The sequence below is a fragment of the Taudactylus pleione genome, unplaced genomic scaffold, assembly GCF_031769625.1.
Source record: "Taudactylus pleione unplaced genomic scaffold, aTauple2 ptg000196l, whole genome shotgun sequence".
Taxonomy (NCBI): domain Eukaryota; kingdom Metazoa; phylum Chordata; class Amphibia; order Anura; family Myobatrachidae; genus Taudactylus; species Taudactylus pleione.
The window spans coordinates 319,707-333,942 of NW_028284598.1; positions in this window are offsets into that span (position 1 = coordinate 319,707).

The window sequence follows — 14,236 nt, forward strand, 5'->3', positions numbered from 1 at the left end:
TCAGACTCCTCTAGTGTTACTGGGCTATTGTTCTCAAGCCAAGGTAAAAGTAATAGCATTGGGCTTCTCTAGTGTTACTGGGCTATTGTTCTGGAGCTAAGGTCCCCATCCCTGTAATAGCATCAGACTCCTCTAGTGTTACTGTGCTATTGTTCTGGAGCCAAGGTCTAAGTAATATCATCTGGCTCGTCTAGTGTCACTGGGCTATTGTTCCTCTAGCCAAGGTCCCAGTAATAGCATTGGGCTCCTCTAGTGTCACTGGGCTACTGTTCTGGACTCAAGGTCCCAGTAATAGTATTGGGTTCCTCTATTATCAATGGGCTATTGTTCTGGACTAAAGGTTCCATTAATAGTATCTGGCTCCTCTAGTATCACTGGGCTATGGTTCTGGAGCCAAGGTCACAGTAATAGCATCTGGCTTCTCTTGTGTCACTGGGCTATTGTTCTGAACCCAAGGTCCCAGTAATAGCATTGTGCTCCTCTAGTGTCACTGAGCCGTTGTTCTGGAGATCCAAATAAGGAAGTTCCCAATAACATGTATTGCACTACTCAGAATCGTGGGACCACATTGTAAGAATAGAAGAGAGCTACTACAAAGTCTCCAATATGGTGCCTCAGGGATGACACTTTATTCCCCTACCAAGATGGCCACCATATCCTACTATCGCACATGCGCAGTGCCATCTTGCCACTGTATATAGTGACAAGAGTGGGAGACAGACGTCTCCCCCTTAGCTCTTGAGACCAGCACCCGCACTGCTACCGCACCCAAGAGACAGTTACTGGCTGGTGATCTGTCTGAAATCCGCTCCACTTCATGCTCTTCAACCAGCGTAATAGTAAGTACGGCTGTACTATCATTTGCTCAATAAACCACACTGCCTGGTTAAGTTACACTGGACTTATCCTTGGGCCAGTCACACATTCTGCTGGTGTGTACACTAACTCTGCCAAACTACCATCTGTGCACACATTTCCAACAGGTTATGACCCAAGCACACAAGTGTGAAAAAGTACCCAGACACATATGTGCAGAGGACCCAAAGATCACAGAGTATATACAGAAGTGCTGCAGGCACATTGTGAAGTTTGCTGAGGCGCCATCTTGGGCATATGTATAGACAAAGTTAAAGGGTTTCACAGCAAACATTTTAAAGCACAGAAGATGCAGAATAATGGCTGTAAGGAGCACACATACAGGAATTACACCTATAATGGGGTTCATTAAATTAAAAGGTGCAAAAAACTACGCTACGTGAATGTTTTCTATGGGAATGCAACTTAAGCGGCAGAGACTGTGGAAAGTTACAGTAGATCCTGGTGACAGTCCAAGCCCAGATGACGTAGAGCCATGGGTACCATAAGCTTGTGTGTGGAGCTATATGCATACTCCATAAATCATGAGAAAATGTTAGCTAGAGACATGTGGACAGCACTGTAAGAGGCATATTGGGATGGAGGTCCCATAAAGAGAATCAATTTAAGATGTGCAATGTATAATACAAAGTTACATGAATGCAGAAGTATGAGTGATTACATAGACAGGATGATGGCTGTCTCTCAGCAGTTAGCGTTTGTTGGTGTACAAGTAGATGATGATAAAAAAAGCTATGGCATACTTAAAAATATAACACCAGAGTTTGACTTCTTTGTTGTGGCATTAGAGGCAAACACTGCCAAGTTAACAACAGACACAGTAAGAGCAAAGCTATTACAGTTTCAGGAACGTGTACCCTGTGACTCAAAAGCTGAAATCACTGCATTACACAGAATGAATTTAGAAATTCAGATAATTTGAGTTCAAATGTAATTGTCACAAGACAGGTCACAAAGAAATCAACTGCAAGCAGTGAAAAATTAATCCTATGCAGAGTCAGAAATGTGATGACATAGATCAGTCAGCCCTGAGTGTTACAGATGACCACAGAAAGGATTGTTGATATATCTATTCAGGTGCAACAAGACATTTCTGCTGCAAGGAGGAGTGGTTCAGCAAGCTGAGTGTGACATTATGACAATCAAGGGAATTGGCAATCAAACACTGACAGCCACAAATGATCAAACAATTAAAGCTCACTTGAGAATTGAATCAAGAACAAAAGTCACACAAATCCAAAAAGTATTTTGAGTACCAGAGATGGGAACAAATCTTTTCGCCATCTAGGTCCTAGAACAGAGAGGCCACAGAGTTAAATTCACCAAAGTTAAGCGCATTGTGAGAAACTAAAGTGGGGAAATTATCACTACAGGCCAAAGACGCCAGCAATTGTGTGTCCTACACGGCACTGCTATGCATTGATGACAAGTGAGTCACAGCCATTGGAACTCTGGCAAATAAGATGGAGTCACCTTGAATATGACAGTGTTCAGAAGCTATAGAACAGGATGGTCACAGGAATGTCAGTGACTAACACAGAGAACCCTGTGTGTGAAAGCTGCATATCTGGGAAACGGAGTCATCAGCCGTTTCAAGAGTCAACAAGTAGAGCTACAGCACCACTTGAGATAGTACAATCAGACATGTGGTCAAATGGAAGTAGAGTCTGTTAGTGAATACAGATACTTTTGTGACATTTGGAGATGACATCACAAGAATGAATCTGAAGTGACAAACAAAATTACAGATTACAAAATACGTGTAAAGATTCAAACAGGTGAAGAAAATGGTGAAGAAAATATCTCACAGAGAAAATATGGAATAGGTCATCAGCTGACCATTGCCTTTCCTACAGAGCAAAACAGTGTTAGTGAATGAGCAAACCGCACACTAGTGGAGAAAGCAAGATGTATACTGAAGGGTTCATGCCTAGAGAAACAGTTTTGGGCGGAAGCTGAGTCTACAGCAGGTTACCTGAAAAATCGTTCTCCAAATTTTTTTAAAAGTCATAACACCTATTGAAGCCTGGTCAAAAAGAAAATTAAGTGTGAAACATCTAAGAACATTTGGAAATACTGCTTATGTCCATATACCAAAAGAGAGAAGACACAAGTTGGATTAAAAGTCAGTAAAGCACATCATGCTTGGCTAGTGCCATGAAAGTAAAGGTTACAGATTATGGAATCCAATTACAAGAAAACATGTCAAGTTAGAGATGTTGTATTCACAGAAAAGCTGGACTTTGACAGGTAGAACAAGTCACTGCCAGTAGCTTCATCTGAGCCGGAGACTACCAGCGTGAAAGTTCAAATACAGAAAAGATCGTCTGCTAAATCAAATATCGGCCTGTTGATGAGTTTGCAAATATTGTATTCAGTGTATCTCAAGATATTCGTGAGCCAAAGTCAAAGACTGGTTGGTGTTGAGTGGAAAACCAAAGTACAAGAAGAGAAACTTTTCAAAATTTAGGAGTCAAAAGACCAAAAATCATCAAGAATCGTGACAGTGACAGCAGTCAAGAAACAATTGCTGAGACCTATGTTGTCAGTGAGAGGAGTCTTGCTGATGTACTTGTCAAGAAGATCAAGATACAGTTGTTTGATATCTTGATGTTCTTTTATATGTCTCACTTCACCTTCTTTACAGGTTGCTACGTGAAATCTTCAATTGAGAGTTTGTGTAACCTGGAGAAGCTTCTAGTGAGGGGGTTGTCAGAATAGGAGAGAGCTACTGCGCAGTCTCCAATATGGCCCCTCCGGGGATTACACTTTTTTCCCCTACCAAGATGGCCGCCGGACCCTACTAAGGGGCATGTGCTGTGCCATCTTGCCACTGTATATGAGTGACATAGTGGGAGATGGACATATCCCCCGTACTTCCGGTGACCTATTATTTCAGCTCTGGCACATCCAAGAGACAGTCACTGACTGGTGTTCTGCCTGAACCCCGCTCCGCTTCATGCTCATTAACCAGCGTAACAGTGAGTACGGCTGTACTATCATTTGCTCAGAGAACCACGCTGCCTGGTTAAGCTACACTGGACTTTTCCTTGGGTCAATCAAACATTCCGCTGGTGTGTACATTCATTCTGCCAAACTACCATCTGTACACACATTTCCGACACACCAATACAGATATGGGGACACCACAGAGCCTGGAATGGCACTGTGCAGTCTGGGGCCTGGCACGGCAGCCTGCAGCCAGAGTCACTGTAGCAGTGCTGCCCAGACACACACTGAGGATACTCTGGGCCAGTGGTAGCCAACCCTGGTCCTCAAGAGCTACCAACGGTGCATGTTTTGCAGGTCTCCTCACAGAATCGCAAGTGATATAATTAGCTCCACCTGTGGATCTTTTCAAATGTGTTCGTTAGTAATGAATACACCTGTGCACCTGCTAGGTGGTCTGGAAAACGTGAACTGTTGGTAGCTCACGAGGATCGAGGTTGGCTACCCCTGCTCTGGGCAGTGCTGTAAATCCTGATGCTGGCGAATCGGCCCCCTCGGTATGACGTCATGAGCTCAAGGGCCGTGGTCAGTACAGGCCACTATAGAGCCCTGATACAACTAAGTGAGCATGGGTGTACTTTAAATATTAAATAATCACAAAGATGAAACAGTTATGAGAGCCCCAATCAAAATGTAAACAAAACATCCCTCTCTGAGAGAAACCTTATTCATATGTTATGTAGCAATGTTCCCATTCAATGGGGCCTACATAGTGACAGCAAAGAAATCTCTGTAACACTGGAAATTTTGCTTTCATGGTCAAGTTCTGCTTTAAGCAGGTAGAGGGGCAAGAAAACCATAAAACAGCAGCATACAGTGTTGGCAAAAGGGTACTTTATTAATGTGGGACAGACTTTTGCAAAAAATATGGCAACATGCATTCAGCAATTGCTTAATTGTTGTCTGATTCGTCAAGTGCAGCTGACACATTTTACAATGAACCTAAATATTTATTTCGCTGGGGTTTAGAGTCGCTATTTTCTGCTCCTAATATGACTCATGGTCCAAGCGGTGACCATCCTGGGCCCTACAAGCTGCTTGTTAACTGCTTCCTAGCTGCAGCCCACCCAGTCGGCATTGAGTGGGAGTCCCCTGTAAGTTCAGCACATAAAGATGTTTTTGCAGGTGTTTGTGCCACATAGAGGACTGTGGAGGACTGTTTAATAGACGGAACGCCGGGAGTTTCCCCCTGAAGGGGAAAACTTGACACACAGTTAAGGATTTCACCTTCAGATTGAGATCAGCGCTGGGAAATCAATTAGCAGAAATGTGTCTTATCTCAGTTGGTCCAGCAGCAAAGCGGCCACAGACTTTCCTTGGGAAGGTTCCGGGTTTCCAGATCAGAATTAATCTGGTACAATAACAGAGTTTTCTGTCCATCCTTTCACATGCGAACGGTTAACGTCTATTAGCAGTGACACATGTGGAAATAAACACGAGAGACTTCAACAGAGCGACTCTTTATATGGGGCTCCAGGGCACCGGCGCGATCCCAGTCCGCACACACAGAGAGCACATAGGGGGGCTGATTCGCACGGATCTCTTAACGGGGCGCAAACGGCGAGTTTTTGCATACAGCGTACGCGCGAATGTACCCATCTTTGCATACGTCCGTCCTATTCTGAGTCGACTGCTCAGTCGCTTTGACTGCAAAACAGAATGAGCCCCATAGGCTGAAGCATGTTCCACGTCCGCAGGCATAGCACGGTCCCCGGGCCTGATGCCGCGTTGGACGCATGCTCTGGATCTGAGCGTACGCAAGTACTGGCGATGCAGGGTCATACGTAATTCACTCGCATCTCCGGTTGTACCTGAAGGGTGGTAATGGCGTGTAGGCAGAGTTCAGAGGAGGCGCAAATACAGGATTGCCGGCTATGCAGCATCGTGCACGTCTTGCAGCTAGCGCAGGGCGGGAGCAAACGCGTACGCATGGTGATGACTGTGACTGCGGGCAAATATATACGCATTTAGGGCCTGATTCAGAGCCACTCGTAAGCGGCAGCTCGTTCGCTCCGAGCGATGTTTGCCCAACTGTGCATGCGTACGGATCGTTATACGCATGCGCGAACCAGTCAGTGCGGCCGAAATTCATGTGCTCGCAAAATAGCGAATGCCTGATAATTTGAGTGACAGGATGAGGCGTATGTGGGTGGTAACAGGGGAAGGTGCTTGAAAACGGGGAGTGGAGATCCGATCGCAGGCGTGCTTAAAGGTCAAAACGGGCGTTTTATGGGTGTGCATATTTAAATCTGCAGCGTCATTGACCACGTCACTGGGTTATTTTTAAGCCAGAACTGCGAGCAGCTCATACGCTGGTCGATGTACTCGATTAATCTAATAAATAGCAGACATGACGCAGGATGCGAGCGGCCAGGGGGCGTAGTTTCCCAAAAAACGACCGCAAGTTTTGTTCGCTCGTTCAGACCTAGAGGCGTCAACAGACCGCAAAGAGCGAACGGTTCATTTGAATAGCCACCCCTATTTTCAGGACGAGCGAGCGCTAATTGCGTCCGGCTCTGAATCAGGCCCTTAGTTCTGCAGATGTGCAGGAGACTCTGGCACATTGCTGCGATGGCACAAGGGAGGGAGGCCTGCGTGCAATTGCCATGCTCCGCCCCATGCGCCGTGGTGCAGCTTTGTGACAGAGTCTACTCCACATGTCGTATAAAACGCCCCTGTAAGAGGGTTGGGGGGCATTAGTGTAATGGGGATACATTAGTGTAATAGGGGGGACATTAGTGTAATAGGGGGACATTAGTGTAAATTTCTTTTGTTTACAACATGGATGGGGAACCTCAGGCCCGGGGGCTGTATAAGGCCCCCGGAATCATTTGATCTGGCCCTCAGAGCTTTCTTCTACATGCCCCATCTGGCTAGCAGGGTGCCTAGAATGGCACCCTGCAGCCAGAATCTATGCAGCAGTGCCACCTGGAGCGTCCTTAGGATGCTTTAGACAGTCACACCGCTTCCCCTCCAGGTTCCTGGATTGCTGTAATCCCCTGAGATTGAGGCACCACCCCCATGTGACATCACACGGAGGGAACGTGGCCTGCACCAGGCCCGCAAATAATATTATATATATCAAAATGGCCCTCAGCAGAAAAAAGGTTTCCCACCCCTGGTTTAAAACATATATTTGTAGATGCTTCACTTCATTAATACAGAACTCAAAGAGGATTATAATTTAAACGAAAGGAGAAAGTACTGCTGTACATGACCACTAGTGGGATCTTGAGTGGCGCCACCTTGCGTCAAAGCATGTGAGCTGCACCCATCAAAGGTTTAGAGATTATTATGAATCCTTCATGGATTTCTGAGGACATAACCTGGGTGTATATTGTTTCATTCTATCACTCTGACCATCTGTTTGGGAATAATGGGAATTGTAGTTCCCCATCAGCCAATACAAGGCGGGTGGTGCAGTGGTGTAAATACTGTCTGTCTGTACATCTTACACTGCTCACACACATTGATGGGATCGTGTACATACAATGACAGGACACAAAATGTTATGGTCTTGCCCAAATCAGCTAGCAATCTAATAGGAGGGGCAAACCCTTGATACGTGAGGTAGCAGAATAATAACTGTGGCTGTCAGTGGGTATAATCATTAATGAATAGCTTTGGTCAGTTGCCGGATACATAATACCTGGCTCTGGCACCAGGCAGTTTGGGATACCACCTTGTGCTAGTTCCTGGCTATGGGCAGTTACTGGATGCAGGCCCAATGCTAGTTCCTGGCTTCAGGCAGTTACTGGATACGGGCCCAATGCTAGTTCCTGGCTATGGGCAGTTACTGGATGCAGGCCCAATGCTAGTTCCTGGCTTCAGGCAGTTACTGGATGCAGGCCCAATGCTAGTTCCTGGCTTCGGGCAATTACTGGATATGGGCCCAATGCTAGTTCCTGGCTTTGGCCAGTTACTGGATACAGGCCCAATGCTAATTCCTGGCTTCAGGCATTTACTGGATACAGGCCCAATGCTAGTTCCTGGCTTCGGGCAGTTGCTGGATACAGGCCCAATGCTAGTTCCTGGCTATGGGCAGGTCCTGGATACAGGCCGAATGACTGGCTTTGGGCAGTTGCTGGATACAGGCGAAATGCTAGCTCCAGGCTTTTACTGGATACAGGTCCTATGCTAGTTCCTATTTATGGGAAGTTACTGGATACAGTTCCTATGCTAGTTCCTAGCTATGGGAAGTTACTGGATACAGGCCCAATGCTAGTTCCTGACTCTGGGCAGTTACTAGATATAGGCCAAATGCTAGCTCCTGGCTTCGGGCAGTTACTGGATGCAGGCCCAATGCTAATTCCTGGCTTCAGGCAGTTACTGGATACAGGCCCAATGCTAATTCCTGGCTTCAGGCAGTTACTGGATACAGGCCCAATGCTAGTTCCTGGCTCCGGGCAGTTGCTGGATACAGGCCCAATGCTAGTTCCTGGCTATGGGCAGGTCCTGGATATAGGCCCTATGCTTGTTCCTAGCTATGGGCAGTTACTGGATACAGGCCGAATGACTGGCTTTGGGCATTTACTGGATACAGGCCCAATGCTAGCTCCAGGCTTTTACTGGATACAGGTCCTATGCTAGTTCCTATTTATGGGAAGTTACTGGATACAGCTCCTATGCTAGTTCCTAGCTATGGGAAGTTACTGGATACAGGCCCAATGCTAGTTCCTGGCTCTGGGCAGTTACTAGATACAGGCCAAATGCTAGTTTCTGGCTTCAGGCAGTTACTGGAAACAGGCCGAATGACTGGCTTCAGGCAGTTACTGGATACAGGCCCAATGCTAGCTCCAGGCTTTTACTGGATATAGGTCCTATGCTAGTTCCTAGCTATGGGAAGTTACTGGATACAGGTCCTATGCTAGTTCCTAGCTATGGGAAGTTACTGGATACAGGCCCAATGCTAGTGCCTGGCTCCGGGCAGTTACTGGATACGGTCCCAATGCTAGTTCCTGGCTCTGGGCAGTTACTAGATACAGGCCCAATGCTAATTCCTGGCTCTGGGCAGTTACTGGATACAGGCCCAATGCTAGCTCCTGGCTCTGGGCAGTTACTGGATACAGGCCCAATGCTAGCTCCTGGCTTCGGGCAGTTACTGGATACAGGCCCAGTGCTAGTTCCTGGCTACAGACAGCTACAGGATACAGGACCAGTGCTAGTTCCTAGCTTCGGGCAGTTACTGGATATAGGCCCAGTGCTAGTTACTAGCTCCGGGTGGTCATTGGAAACAGGCCCAGTGCTAGTTCCTAGCTCAGGACAGTTAGTGGATACAGGCCAAGTGCTAGTTTCTAGCTATGGGCAGTTGCTAGATCAAGGCCCTGTGCTAGTTCCTGGCTTTGAGCATTTCCTGGATATTGGTTCCTAGCTCTGATTAACTATATGGTTTATAATAAATGGATTGCATGGAATTTCCAACAGTAATTGATATGCAAAATGTTACCACTTTATTAACTGATTACATATACTGTAGGATAATGTAACCCTACTGAATATGATACAGGTATGTAGATTATAACTTGGGCTTCACCCTGTGTGTACTAGCCCCAACATGTGCTCTAGAGAGAAGGACGGGACCCATCGAAGCCACTGTATCTGTCATAAGCCCCCCCCCCCACACCCTGAAACTGATATAGTCCCACCCCCTCATTATTAGCCTCATTTTCCTAATGATTGTGGAAGTGAAATCATCACAACTTAGCAATTATAAGCAATTACCTCTTTCTGATCTGACCTTTTATACAGATTTTATGTACAGGTGTCTACAGTACACTTCTATTACAATCACATGCGTATTATAGTGATGTTGTGAGCAGATGACAACAGCGCCACCTGCTGCCACACAGCAAAACTGCTCTACGGTGTATTGCACAGGTTCTCAAACTCGGTCCTCAGGACCCCAAACAGTGCATGTTTTCCAGATCTCCTCACGGAATCACAAATTAAATAATTAGCTCCACCTGTGGAGCCTTTAAAATATGTCAGTGATTAATGAGTACACCTGTGCTCCTGCTGGGTGACCTGGAAAAGGTGACCGGTATACGGTCCTGAGGACCGAGATGGAGGACCACTGGCGTAATGGATTTAATAACTAGATTTCTTAGAACAACAACAACTATGGTTTCTAAATGACAGTAAAAAAAATAAACACTTTTGATCTTTCAATTGATCTTGAAATAAATGTGTCAGTAACGACTTGTACATCTATATTTTATTTTATTAGGGGCCTGTGAACAATTAAAAATCAGTGGTTTAGATCTGAAGCCATACGCTCCCACTGCCAATAATACAATACGCAGCATTGCCATTACATACAGGCTAGCAAAACACTCTCACACTGAACATGTGACAACAGTAGTGGTACTGGGGAGATGACCACACAGACAGGACTAGTACACTCAGGACCTGATTCAGACCCGCTCGCAAGCAGGCCGATGGCTGGCCAGTGCGCACATGCGGCGCCTGCGCCAGCCCCGGAGCAAGCGAGAAATCACTCGCTCCGGGGCTCGCAGCAAAACGGGGCGGCTGTCGATGTTGATCGACAGCTCACCCCGTTTTGTAGGCAGGGTGGGGGGGGGTGGCTGGACAAAGGAGGCGTTCCTGAAGGAACGCCTGCCGTTTGTGGGCGGCCCCACTGACATCAGCAGTGATGTCAGTAGTGAACTTCCTGCTCTATTAGAGCCGGAAGCTCACTGGGGCTTGCGGCAGACGAGACCCTACCACAAGTATCGCCTGGCCGCTCGCAAAAGCTGTGGTTGGTCACCCACAGCTTAGTGAGCAGCCAGGAGGCCGGGTTTAAAAAAAAAAAGCGACCGCCCTGATTCAGAGCGAGCGCTCTCTTTTTGCGAGCGGCTCTGAATCAGATCCTCAGTGTACAAGAATAGTATACTTGCCGACCTTTAGGCTGCGGAGGACGGGACTTGGCGGAGCTAGGTGGGGGTGGAGTGCGGCAGAGGTGGTTGGCCCTGGGGATGTGACGACACGACTGCAGTATTATAGCCCGCAATGGCGAGATTACCGCCATTGTGGAGTGGGGGACGGGGCTAATATGTGACGTGATTCAACTCAAATCGCGTCACTGGCCGCCCGTGCGTGGCCCCAAATCCGGGAGACTTGTTTACCTTTCCGGGTAGCCGGCTGCACCACCCGAATTTCGGGAACCTTGGCCATTCTGAGAGTGTAGGCAAGTATGGAATACAGACATAGAACTGTGTTGCTGGCCACACTGACATAAAGTAGGTTATTATGGGTTCCTGTGGCCTCAGCAAGCCAAAAACAGGTGTCACCGGGGATGAGGCGGTGCAGGCCCCTCGGCCTTGGAGCCCGGATAGCAGCACCGCACGCACACCCCTAGTTAAAGCCCTGGGTAGGATAGATCATAGGGAAAAGGTGGGTTATGAGAGCGCCTTAAAGGTTGAAAGCTGGGGGGAGATGGGATGAGTCCTTCAAAGCAGTCACCACGGTCCCTGTTACACAGGAACGATTAGCAATGTCGGTATTTACAGAGCCAGGTTACACTGTACAGTACTGACATATACAGGCTAATTTCACGTTACCCGGGTACAAGGGCAATAGGTCTGATTATTGTAAATTCATCTACTAAAGAGCTCAACTCATCATGTCTAGGAATTTAATTATCATTAAAAAAAAAGAAAGAAAAAAAATTCTCATGTTCATGAAAACGCACTTCTCTTGTCTGAACGCTGTTTTTGGAGCACTAGCGCCCTCTGGTGGTGCAAGATTTCTGCACAGAGCGCAGGTGTGACATTAACCCATTAGTGGGAGGTAAACTGCTGATGTTGTAATGGATCATTCTCACTGGCTGGTTGGTCTGAATGACACTCAAGCTGGGTACACACTATACGACGGTGCGACGTAATGAGACATTGCGTCGCCGTGCACACTGCGCCATGCGGCGCACAATGGCGCAATGTATCGTTACATGCCGCATTTAACAACACCGTGTCGGGCGTGGAATCGTACCATCGGATGTGCAGCACAGCTGATGGCGCGATTCCATGAACGGCGGCAGTGAACAGTGGATTGGTCATACACACTATACAATGTTTTAGATATATCGTTCCGGTCTGCGTCAGACAACAGATTGTATAGTGTGTACCCAGCTTAACACAAGGGGTGCACATCATAGGGGAGGGGGAATAAGCTTCAAGGTAGCATTTATCAAAAAACGTAATTCTCCAATAGAGAACTCCCGAGGGGGGGCATGGTGTTTAAGGGGCTACACCTCAAAAGCTATCGAGCTGAATTTTGGTATGAAGGGGTAGAACTGTTGCTCGGTGCTGCATGCCAAATTTCAGGGCAAAACCATGAGGATTTGGGAGTAATCTAAAGTTCCACCTGTCAGTTTTTTCTGACACTCTCAGTTAGGACCACTTTTCTGCTGTCCTCTATGGGAGATTTTTGAGAAGGCATAACTCAAGGTAGGGGGCGAATTTAGACTTGGGGTTTGTCTTATTAGGTAGCTCTTGTTCCAGAGTAGGTGCTTTTGGGGTTTCCGTAATTGAGAGTTACAGTATTTAAACTATTACCTCACAAATGTCCCTTTATATAGATAGGGAGCTTCAACTTGTTGTGCAGCCTCAGTAGGGGGGTGTACTCACTGTGGCTTCACTTGGGTGCACGAAGACGGCTGTCCTCTGCTGGTGGTAGCGGCAGTGGGACCCGGGGGAAAGAAGTGGGTGTTAGCTGCAGCCGGGACCAGGGGGGGGTTAGCGGGCGTTAGAGGGCCGCGGGACTCGTCGACGGAAGACAGGTGCAGCACGCACATATCAGGGAGATCCGTGATGCCTGCATCTGTGTGTGATAAAAATAAACACAGTTGCACGGACAGATCAGTGAGATCCGTCTGTACTGTTGTGTTTAAAAAAATGAAAGTGTTAAAATAAAAAAAATATGTTGCGGCCCCCCAAAAAGAACAACCAGCACCGGGATTTGCAGACCCAGTCCTGGTTATGCTAAATACAGGGGACAAATGACATAGGGGTCCCCCATATTAAGCACAACCAGCACTGGGCTATTCAGAACCAGTCCTGGTTGCCAAAATACAGTGGACAAACGACGTAGGGGTCCCCCGTATTCAGCGCAACCAGCACTGGGCACTAAGATGGTCCTGGTTCTGGAAATACACTGGAAGAAAATGCGTTGGGTCCCCCTGTAAATTCCAGAACCAGCACTAGACATTTTCTAGCAGGGGGACCCTGCTAGAAAAATGCCACAGCCAGGGGAGCCCTTTCATTGGGTCCCCCAGCCGAAGCATCAACCCTGACCGCTAGCCAGCCAAGGCTGGGGATCCCTGGAGAGCTGGGGACCCCCTACAATAAAGGGGTCACCCTCTCCAGGGCACACCAGGCCTAGGTTAATAGCCCAGGGCTATCCCCAGCAACCCTGGAGCAGTGGGTGCCAGGTTGTTTTGTGTAAAAGTGTAGTGCAAATTAAAGAGTTCAAATATTGGCCCTCATTCAGAGCCGCTCGTAAGCAGCAGTACGCTCGTAGCGTCCCGATGTTGTGAAACCACGCATGCGCCGGTGTTACACAGCGCATGTGCGTACGGCTGATTGCAATATTTTTTTAAGTCGTTCGTCAAATAGCGAACAGGAAGTGACCTGTCAAATGTGATTGACAGAACAGGCCGTTTTTGGGCGGTGACGGGGGTGGAGATGGGAAAACGCAGGCGTGTCGAGGCATTTTGTGGGCGTCCTTAAATTATCTCATGCGAACATCAAATGTGATCGGAACGAGTCATGCGCCACTGTCTGATCCACTTTCCGTTCAAACTGCTTGCACAGCTTGGGGTCTGGTATACTCTACCACAATGGGGATGGTCTCGTCCCCCTCCCCGAGCCTCCTCGATGTTTCATCGATGTTTTAAATTTAAACAGACACGCAATCAACTTTGATTACCAAACTTGCTTGTAATCTGTTTAGCCACTATTTTTTGGGTGGAAGCCCAAAACCGTACGCAGGTGAAATACTCAGCTGCTAATTTCAGGATTAGACAATCAATTAGCGTACCATTTTTGTTGTCCAAAAAATTTAATTTTTTTGGTTTAGGGGTTTCTGTTATTGCAACAATATTGTCATCATGTTTGTGTTTTTGCTACATTTTTAATGTTCACAGAAATTTCACCAACATTTTTAAATGGAAAAGTGTGCCTTTAAACTCCCAAATGGTTTTGAACCCTTTTTTTTCGGAATGTTTTAAAATTAAAATATTTAGGGTGCCGGGATTACCAAAAATACATTTTTGGAATAATGTCACAATACAATGCAGAATAATTTGATTGTTTTATTTTTTATAATCAAATGTTTTGTTTTTCCAGGCCATTGG